This window comes from Lygodium microphyllum, unplaced genomic scaffold (assembly GCF_053477565.2).
Source record: "Lygodium microphyllum isolate KBCC unplaced genomic scaffold, Lygodium_microphyllum_v1.1.10 scaffold_42, whole genome shotgun sequence".
NCBI classification, from domain to species: domain Eukaryota; kingdom Viridiplantae; phylum Streptophyta; class Polypodiopsida; order Schizaeales; family Lygodiaceae; genus Lygodium; species Lygodium microphyllum.
This window is the reverse complement of record NW_028229525.1, coordinates 1,215,596-1,226,358: the sequence shown is the minus strand read 5'-3', so window position 1 is coordinate 1,226,358 and position 10,763 is coordinate 1,215,596. Positions and strand designations below refer to the sequence as shown.

The window sequence follows — 10,763 nt, the reverse complement described above, 5'->3', positions numbered from 1 at the left end:
ATTCAACTGAGTATAAATTCAGAGTATGAATACAATGGATACCTAAATATGGATTGAGTAACAAAAATGAAAATATCAAGAATTCTTTATCGACACGATGCACACTGATACAGAAAAAATATTTGCTTATATTTCTTTGTTCATGCTTTTCTTCACTACTTTGTCTGAATGGGTCTATTCAATTGGCAAATCTAAAAAGCTTGAAAGAAATTTCAGTCATAAGAGCATGGTAATCGCTTTTGCGTGCACAACTGCCCTTATGATTACTCGTTGGATAGATTCTAAACACCTGCCACTAAGTAACTTATATGAATCACTTATCTTCATTTCATGGAGTTCTTCCTTAATTTATTTCATTCTTGCTCTTAAAGATCGGGATGGTTGGTCAAGCACAGTTACAGCATCGGGTGCCACATTGATCCATGGATTTGCAACTTCAGGTCTTCCCGGGGGGATGGAACGACAGACACGGTTGATACCCGCCTTGCAGTCGCACTGGTTAGTAATGCATGTGAGTATGATGTCATTGAATTACGCAACCCTGTTACGTGGATCTTTGCTAGCAGTGTCTCTATCAATTATTTATTCCAGTTCCAAAAAAGAATGTTCCGTACTTGCTTTCAACCGCAATACTATTCATTTGATATCCACTTGGTGTATAGCCCAGGATTTTTTCAAACCAATAGGAACAAAAAATGATGCTGTAAAAGAATCTTTTTTTCAATTATTTCTAAACCTAGGTAAGTACCAGTTGGTTAATCGGATGGACCAATGGATCTACCAAATGATTAGTTTAGGATTTTCTCTTTTAACTATTGGTATTCTGTCCGGGGCAGTGTGGGCTAACGAGGCATGGGGATCTTATTGGAGCTGGGATCCTAAAGAGACTTGGGCACTGGTGACTCGGTTAATATATGCTACTTATATTCATGCTAGAATGACTAATGGTTGGAGAGGGCAAGTACCCGCTGCAATAGCATCCATAGGATTTCTCTTGGTTTGGATCCGTTTCTTAGGGGTTAATCTATTGGGAATTGGTTTGCATAATTACGGCTGGTTAGTTTAGAAACAGTGAAAAAGGTTGAATTAATCAGATTATTGAATTAATCAAATAATTTGATTAATTCAATAATCTGATCTGGTTACAAAAGAGTTTTGTGTGAAAATTGAATGCGAGCAGTAAACAGGTGAGGATGCTACGTGGCAGTAACAATGAGATGGGCACTGGCAAAAGCATAGTATGCTAAAAAGAATATATAGGAAATCTTATGGGGAATCCTAAGTTAAGTGGATTCCCCATCAAAGTTTTCCATATATAAACATTTTTTAACAAAATTTTTATCCTCTATTTTATTGATTAAATAGTAATAGATAAAAAAAAATGAAAATGATACAACACCTTTCATCGCGAAATTATCGATCAAGGAAAAACAGTGACTACTTGGCTGTTCCACACGGGTAGAATCATGTTGGGGTACAAACCGATACCCAGAATCGGTAATAAAAAACAAATCAAAATGAAAATTTCTCTTGGTCCAATATCATTTAGGGACAAGTCTAAGTAATTAACTTTATTATAGCCAAAATATATTTTACGCAACATTGATGATAAATAAATAGGGGTTAATACTATACTGGTTGCTTCCATTGCAGTCACCAGTATTTTGAAAAAGGGGGAATAAGTTGTCTTGGTAACTATTCCTAGAAAAACTAATAACTCGGATACAAAACCGCTCATTCCCGGTAAGGCAAAGGATGCCATTGAAAAGGCACTAGACATGGCGAATAATTTAGGCATTGAAATGGCTATTCCACCGAGTTGGTCAAGGGAAAGGGTCCGCGTTCGGTCATAACAAGCTCCTGCGGAAAAAAATAGAGCTGCGCCTATCAATCCATGGGAAAGCATTTGTAAGAGGGCCCCGTCAAGACCTGTATCTGTCGAAGAACCTATTCCAATGACTACGAATCCCATATGGGAAATGGATGAATAAGCAATTCTTTTTTTTAGATTATATTGGTTTGAACAAATTAAAGAAGCATAAACAATTTGGATTGATCCTATCAATACCAACCACCACGAAATTCTCGAATGAGCCTGAGATAGAATTTGCATATTGACTCGAATTGATCCATACCCACCCATTTTTAGGAGCACTCCAGCTAACAACATACACGTACTGTAATGGGCTTCTCCGTGAGTATCCGGTAACCAGGTGTGAAAAGGAAAGATTGGTAATTTTACTGCTACAGTTACTAGGAATCCTGTGTACAAAAGTAATTCCAATGAAACGGGGTATGGCTTCACAATCAAGTCTTGAATGTTGAAGGACGGTGTTCCACTCCCATAAAAACTCATAACTATAGCTCCAACTAAGAGAAAGACGGAACCTAAGCTGTGTATAAAACGAATTTTGTAGCCGAATAGAGACGTCTCTTTCCGCCCCATATAGAGAGAAGTAAATAAATTGGGATCAATTCTAATTCCCACATAAAGAAGAAGAGAAGAATGTCTCGAGATGCAAATAGTCCTATTTGACCACTATACATAACTAGCATTGAAAAATAAAACAAATGTGTATTTTTAGTGACTGGCCAAAGTAGCCGACGACACTGCTGCAGTAGTAACAAGACCCGTAAGTAGAATCAGACTCATGGAAAGCCCATCTATGCCTAGCCTCCAATGGAATTGAATAGAGTCAATCCAACTAAAATTTTCAAGTAATTGAATGGATTGGTCGTGAATATGGAAATGGCAATAAAATATATAAGTGATTAATGCAAATTCTAATGTACAAATGCCTAAGGTGTACCACCGGACCATTCTACTGCCTTCACTCTGAAGAAATAATGGAATCAAGAAACCCGCAAAAATTGGGAAGAGAACGATTATCGTTAGCCGAGGTACGTTACTCATCATGGGTGATAATTTAATTGTCTTGAAAGTTTTTTGGTAAGTTCAGATCAGCATTCTGACTCATATCATTCCGATTCATATCAAGATCTTTTATAAAGATTCGAGTATGAATCGGTAATGGTATAAGAAAAAGAAAAAAGTAGTATTTGACTAATAATCTTTGATACAACTAATTAATAAGCTAAACCCGTGCTGCGAGTCGTTTCAGCTCCAAGATAAACACGTACACTTAGGAAATCTGTTGGACAAGCGGATTCGCATCTCTTACAACCTACGCAGTCTTCTGTTCTGGGAGCAGAAGCTATCTGATTGGCTTTGCATCCATCCCAGGGTATCATTTCCAGTGCATCTGTCGGACAGGCTCTAACACATTGTGTACAACCAATACAAGTGTCATATATTTTTACTGAATGTGCCATTGAATCCCAAAAGATGCCTTAAAATAAGTTCTATTATAATGGCCTAAATCCACATAAAAGCATAAAAGTATGGAAACACTTTGTAAGACAGTGGAAAATGGATTTGCATATATGGTTTTGGATAAGATTATAAAAGGTATGCTTTCACTCATTTGTGTTGTGCCCATTGCAAAAGCAAACTCTCTTTCTCTCCCTCTTTTCCTTCTCTTCTCTTGTTGCATCTCTCTTCTTCTTCTCTTTGAGCTTCATTGGTTGCATCTATTCATTTCATCTTTTTCTTGCTCGTGATTTTCAGTGAGTAAAGAGAGAGTAGCTTCACAGCTACACTACCTAAAACACTACAACAACCATGGGTGTCCGGATTGGCTCCTTACTTCATCATCACGATGTGAAAGGATAGCAACGTAGGGAGACATTTGAGACTTCCTAACGATATACCCTGACACAACATAAGGAGTGCAATAAAGCAAAGACCAGATTTGACATGGTTTTTATTGATCTACATATGGTTACGAGTTGAGTGAGGTTTGATGTATTTTGGAGGAATCTTAGCTTTTTTTGTTGCTTAGTTGGTTTAGGTCAGCTTGGGCTTTGCCTTGTAGCTTCCCTTACCTCCCATTTGGCACTGTTGTTTAGGAGTCAATTTATTACTTGTGAGATAATAGTAGAGTAATTGTAGTAGTGCTTTGGAATATCTTTCTATTTTCTGCTATCCTCCTCCTTTGCCATTCTAGTTGCTTACGATTTTCCTTTGAAATCCCTTGCTATTGATTCTTTTTGGTATCCTCGTTCTCTGCTATTATACTGGCTCTTCTCTTTGCTTTGATATTCCATGCTATACTTATTCTTTGTCGTCTTTCTTTCTCTTGATGGTTCTTGTGAACGTTTTTGCTTTTAATTGACTTCTGTATCATTGCACTCCGTCGTTCTGCTATCGTTGTTTATGTAGTTCCCCTTTTATTAATGAAATAAAAGGTGTTAATTTTGTAATAATGAAGACGTTATGTGGTTTTTTTCTTAAGAAACCTTCGTGAAATAAGCTTTAATAATATTATAAACATATCAATCATTAATATACCTTGCTTATTATGGCTAAGTGTTTAAAGGCTTCGGGATGTGTCAATATTTTAGAATTTTTGAGCGTGAATGTAAAAAAGACAGCGAAAAGGATTTTACGTTATTTTCTAGACTTTCTGGACTCTCTCTCTCTTTCTAAGTTGAGTTGGCACTTCTTAGATAACCTAAAATCAAATCCAAAATAAGCATACAAAGCATGTTCTCATAATAAAGCAAACAAATAAAGTGTTCTTTTCTTACTTTATCAAAAACAAAGATATAATCAGGAAAAACCAATATAAACTGACCTAAATAAGGTTTTAAAACATAAGTATTATGAAAGTAGTCGAACGTTAATCAAACCAAAAGGCATAACTAAAAACTCATAGTATTCATAACTTGTTCGAAATGCAGTTTTGAAAATATCCTAAGCTCTAATTCTAACTTGATGAAAACCTTGCCTAAGGTTAGTCTTTGTAAAATACTTTGCACCTTTAAGTTAGTCAAACAACTCTTTTACATTGAAAAACAAGTTTAATAATTACCTTATTTGAAGCTCTATCGATAATACAAAGATGTATCGTGTCATCTTTCTTTTTCACTAGCAAAATGGGTAAATAATCAGTGTTTTCAATGGTTTTCTTGACGTATCTGTCAGCTAATATTTTTTACTTTGATAGGGTTCTTTAACTAATATGGTAAAGTTAATCATTTATCTGTACTGTCTAGTAGTGACAGAAGGCAGGCCTACTTTCGCATAATCAACTCAATGACGAAGTATAGCGGTAAAGGGTAGGCAAGCAAATCTCGCACAGACAGCTAGCTCCTGCCGCGCTGTGAATGGTATAGGCTAAATAAATGCTTTCCAAATCAAACGTGCGAGTCACCCATCATACGGCTATCTCATTGCTTGATGGATCTCGCCCAAGCATAGCTAGGCAGGCTAGGCATCTCGACAGAGTGCTGCTTTTAACGAAGTGCAGCATATGGTGGTATACAGACTTCTTTTCTATTATTTGGCGTCCGCTAGGTGCTTTTTCATTGCTAGTAGGTTTCCAAATGCGGGTGGTACAGGCCCTCCGGTTTCCTCTTGACAGCGAGATCTACTCCCGGGATCTTATTATCGTTTCCTATATGGCTTGCCTAATGCTTGATTGGATGTCGTTTAGTTTTTTATTTTTAATGACATAGGTAATTATCCTTTATTGTTTGTGCTATAGGCTGTTTTCCTCGTTAGTTCAATTGCCTTTTAAAGATCTCGCCATTGTTATCTATAAAAATATATGTTTTTTATGCTTGTGAAGCGTGGCCAAGTGGTAAGGCAACGGGTTTTGATTTTGTCATTCGAAGGTTTGAATCTTTTTCGGTGGTTTATTCACTATTTCATCTATCTGATATATAGATATCTATAGCAATCAATAGAGATTGCCTTTTACGTAGGCAGAGCTTTGCATGCCAAAAAAGAGTGATTGCTTTGCTTTACTATGATAAGGCATACACTTGCTGCCAATGACTAGCCAGCCGATCAACACACCTTACCTTGGATTCCCCTTAAAGCTGCTACGGCAAAACAAGATAAATTGCTTTATTTTGCTATGGCAAGGCAAAGCATGCCAAAACTTTATGTTAAACCTCCCCACATGATGGCAATCCGACTAGAAATTTTAGTTCCGATGAGCACGAGCGCTGGGCTGGCTAGTGAAACTCGCCGAGCATAGGATCGCCCACTACAAGACTATGCACATTACCATGCCCTATCAAATGGACCTACGACTTTGAGAACACAAAGTACTCAGCTTTGACGTTAAGGGTTGGCTAGGTAAATTATGAATTGTCAGAGATATAAATTGTCGCTCAAAAAACCTTAAGCCAGGAAAATTCAAAAACGCGTAGGCAGGTGTAATTGGTTTGATTGGCTGAGTGACTGGATCAGAGGGCAATCAATAGGGTATTGTGTAACATTGTAGAGCCAAAACCAAGCGGCTAGGCTGGGCTGTAAGGCCATCTCACGTTCCGGACTCCTGACCTACACTAGGCGATAAGGGTGGATGGATGAAAGGAACATTGACAATCCTTCCTGACATAATGACTCACGGCCTTACCTCTGATTAACGTAAATATGGCAGCCATTCTTTTACATTCAGCTATTGCTCGGTGAACTGGGAGTTGTTTCTTGTCGTTCAATTACTATATAAAAATTTCTCTTAGAATGGATAATAGTAATAATAATACTTGGGTGTATGGTTTAGTTGGTAGAGCATTGGGCTTTTAACTCCCTGACCTGGTACCTTTTTTAAGAATTTGATATATAATGCGGAAAGGGATAGAAACTGGATTATCCAAAATGCCATCTACTAGCAGTCCATAGCCATTGTCTGAAAGCCACTTATCAAGTCTGAAAGCTACTTATCGAGCCTGGATCCATATGCAATTCGCCTAGCTGTAGTAATTTAATGAAATCTTATCAGCTGCGCGGATCCTTAACATTTGAAAATAAAAGAATTCCACTTACTAGGGCCTTGTTTGCTCTATTCAGAAACGATTACGAAAGAGGAGAATTGAACTCCCATGAGTGGCCTCATTATCACCTCAAGATAGCGCGTCTACCATTTCGCCACTTTCGCTGGCTGTTGTATGGATATTGATTAAGATTTAGGAAAAAAAATCATGTTATAGAAGAAAACAAGCCTTCGTTCAAAACAATCCGCTACTAAATGAAACTAAACTAAATAATAACAATTACACCCATTGGGAATAATAATAATAATGAGCTGATAAAGATTCAAATCTTTTCCTTTCATCTCAGCTGGCTTCGTATATGCTAAGCATATTCGGTTACTTGGTTCCTTAATAGACGGATATGAACTAATGAAAGAGTGAAAAGGTTGGACAACGAGAAAGAAACATAGATAAATGAAAACCAGCTACAAAATGCGGCAAAAATTTTATGTCTTGATAAGATATTTAGGGCTTGACCAAATTAAAGCAAGCTCCATAAATAAAGCGCAACTGGGTGGTTTCAAAAAAGGATTGGATTAAGCAGGCCAGGTAAGGAAAATTCCTATTGTACATTTCCTTTGATGAGAGCTTTGTTTGCTCACTTGGTGAAAATGGTAGACACGATAGACTCAAAATCTGTTCCATTATGGGTTATCGGTTCAAGTCCGATAGTGAGCATATTTGCCTATTAAGATGGGTAGATAAGAGAAACGAAAGCTCTGTCTCATTTTAACCGATTCTCCTTTTATATTTAGTCAAATCGATCCCAGACTTGCTTGGGCCTATATTGGATCTAAAGGAGCTTGCAAAGAGCCCCGAGGGCGAGTATAACTTAATAGGTTAGAGTGTCAGATTGTGAATCTGAAAACACGGGTTCAAATCCCGTTACTTGCCAAAAACATACTATTTCGACGCGCTTGACTGCTATCAGCAAACGATACAAACAGTTATAAATATCAAAAACAGACGGAAACCATTGTTTGTAGCTCAAGGAAGGCTGGCTTTGTTTGGGAAACTATTGTTTGTAGCTAAAGGAAGGGCCATTGTATTAGCTTGACTCGGGATTGTTAAATATGAAATCATTATGGCCTTGTTCTTTCTTTCGTTTCGTTAGTTTCGGGTGGCCAAGGTCACCTCCAACTAGGTAACATAATGGCAATGTGTTGGTCCTGGAATGACGGTTCGACTCCGTCCCTAGTTTTTTTCACGAAAGTGGTTTGGTCGAGGGTTTGCCCTTTTTCCTTTCCCTCCACCTCGGCAACCATCACACGGCGGCTTAGCAGCTAGAGTCTCGTGGTGAAGAACCCACTTAGCTGCAGCATAACGAGCTTTAGTATGGTAGGCGGTATTGATATTAATTTTGCCAATCTAATACGTGGCTTTACATAAGACACCATGCCTTAGCCTCCCGTGTTGACAATACTTGAATAGCCCCAAGTAGTAAATACTGCATAGTAGGGGTGATAGTATACTGCTTTGTAGGACCCCGAAGGATACTTAAAGCCTTGCTTTGGATTGAAGGGAGCTGCCATTGGACTGAGATATATCGCAGGTACCTCCCCTACCCGGCCCGTCACAGGGAAAACTATAACCAAATTCCTTTTTATCTGGCATGAGTTTGGAACCACGCACATCTAAAGCACCTTTCACTAGAATCAACGTGTGTAAACCCAAAGCAATAGCGTGGTGAACCTCCGGGTCCAATACTGAAAAATAATGAGTTACTATTATTATTAATAGCATCTAACCAACCGGGTAACCATAAGCTCTGACCAGCTTTTAATGCTGGGCTATCTGTCGAGGATAGAAGTACGTCAAAACCATACGAGACTTTACTTTTAACAAATTTCATTTCTTTTCGTTTCCATTCCTTTAGCCGGCCAAAGGTCTTTTTGATATGATCCCAAAAATGCCTATAATCTTAACAATGCCCAAAGACTTTCTGATAGCAAAAACAAAGAAAATACCATTTCTCATAACTCCAGGTCTTAAGGCCCGGCTTACAATGGATACGGATCCCAAAGACCGGGCCGATATACATTAGGGATCTAACCTTAATCTTAACTCTAATGGTGCGAGTCCTTTTTTTGCAACCTTAACGGATCGCAACTCGCTAAGGAATTTTCGCTTACTCATTGGAGAGATATGAACGGAAAGTTTTCATCGATGGCGTTCCATGAATCATCGTATATGAAACGAATTAAACATAAATAATCCATCACTTGCATTTTACTAGGCGCTTGAGCAAGACAAGGTCTTTGCGCACGCATGGAAGGCCACTTTGGTTAATTTGTATTATAGAAACGATTTATTTAGAATATCTGGGAATGAAACTTAAGCGAATATAGATTAACGGTAGATTATCTGCCTTCCAAGCAGAGGATATGGGTTCGATTCCCGTTATTCGCAAGTAACTTTTTGACAGGCAAGATAAGAGATGGCCATAAGGAAACTAACATTAAGCTAATGTTGATTTTCAATGGGTCATCCTATGCCTATCATCATCTCGGTGTTTCTTAGGTAAATGGAAGTAGAGAAAGAAATGGGATTTTCATTTATGATACAATCTTATTGTATGTTGATTTAGCAAACTAATGTCTCCAAACGGGCCTTCATTCCGAAGCGCTGCAGGCTTGGGCCGGCATGCCCGGACAGGAAATTTATTTGGCTGGCATTACGGTTTTCACGCCCTTCGGGTGGACGGAGTCGAGTTGACTTAATTAGGCTAATGGATCATAATGTGCTCCATTAACTTTTTTGCGAAACCGTCGCACCTAGCCTTGTCTATTCACAAGGACTTGATTTTCCATTCAAAAATTACATGTCAGCGAATAGAATCATCAGTAATGATATTGTGCTTAAAAAGGCAAATAAATGAAACTACTTAAGACACAAATAAGAACCCAATAAAGAAAATGGAAAGTAATTTGTACGGATAAAAGGAAAAATACCTATAAATTTCTTTGATTGTGCAGAAAAAAGGCTGGACAGGTACATGTTAATCTAAATCGTAGGTACTTTGAGATAAAAAGAAAAAAACCCATACCTACTAAAGATATGGCGTTGTGGCTTAAGACATTGGTTTATGAGTCAAATAATTAAGTTGTCTTGCTCCGAAACAAATTAAATACACATCATTATCGCTAATACAAAAATCAGAATTGCCATGAAATATAGAGCTTCAGTTAAGGATATTGCTCATATTTACTATGTTTACCTGATAACAGCAAAAGCATTAAAGAAAGCAGCTTTAGGAGTTTAGATTCAATTTATTCCTTTATGGGTAATCATTTGTTTTGGCATGAAAGACCTCCTTTCAATAAACTGCCCTAACTATATATTAACTTTATTAAGAAATGTTTAATGTTGTTTGATTTTCTTCTTCATATTCGTATAAGGCAGCATTAAAATTGAAAAAGTTAATGGCTAAAGGGCAAAATTTATCTGATGTTGCTTTTCAGCATCATATTATTGGAAGCCGGGACCGGAATTGAACCGACGTACAAAGATTTGCAGTCCTCTACATAACCACTCTGTCACCCGGCCTAAAAGTAAGATCACTGTGAACATCTTGCTTTGAAATCTCGATAGATTTCAAACTTAAAGAATCTATCCAAGTACGTTATCTCTTCCTCTTTTTGTTCATAACTTTAAATATACAAAATAATGCATGGTCTGATCAGCTAACGGCTTTGCTATTAATTAAATTGGCATTAACTTAAGCAAAGGCATCTTGTCTGGTTGACAGCAGATTATTTATAGTATTGTTATCGCCAGAAAACACTTTTTTCCATTTTTATTTCTAAATGAGTTAAGTTAGCTTAGCTCATTTGCTCTTCCGAAGAACACATTACCTTTTGCCTTTAGCTTGCCTG

General features: G+C 37.6%; 2 non-coding genes across 2 annotated transcripts; both read left to right on the top strand.

The window, feature by feature from the left end:
• Positions 1-7,709: 7,709 nt before the first annotated feature.
• Positions 7,710-7,782, top strand: TRNAH-GUG (transfer RNA histidin (anticodon GUG)). The gene has a single exon. It is a non-coding gene; the product is annotated as a tRNA-His (tRNA).
• A 1,444-nt stretch (positions 7,783-9,226) lies between these two features.
• Positions 9,227-9,297, top strand: TRNAG-UCC (transfer RNA glycine (anticodon UCC)). The gene has a single exon. It is a non-coding gene; the product is annotated as a tRNA-Gly (tRNA).
• Positions 9,298-10,763: the final 1,466 nt, after the last annotated feature.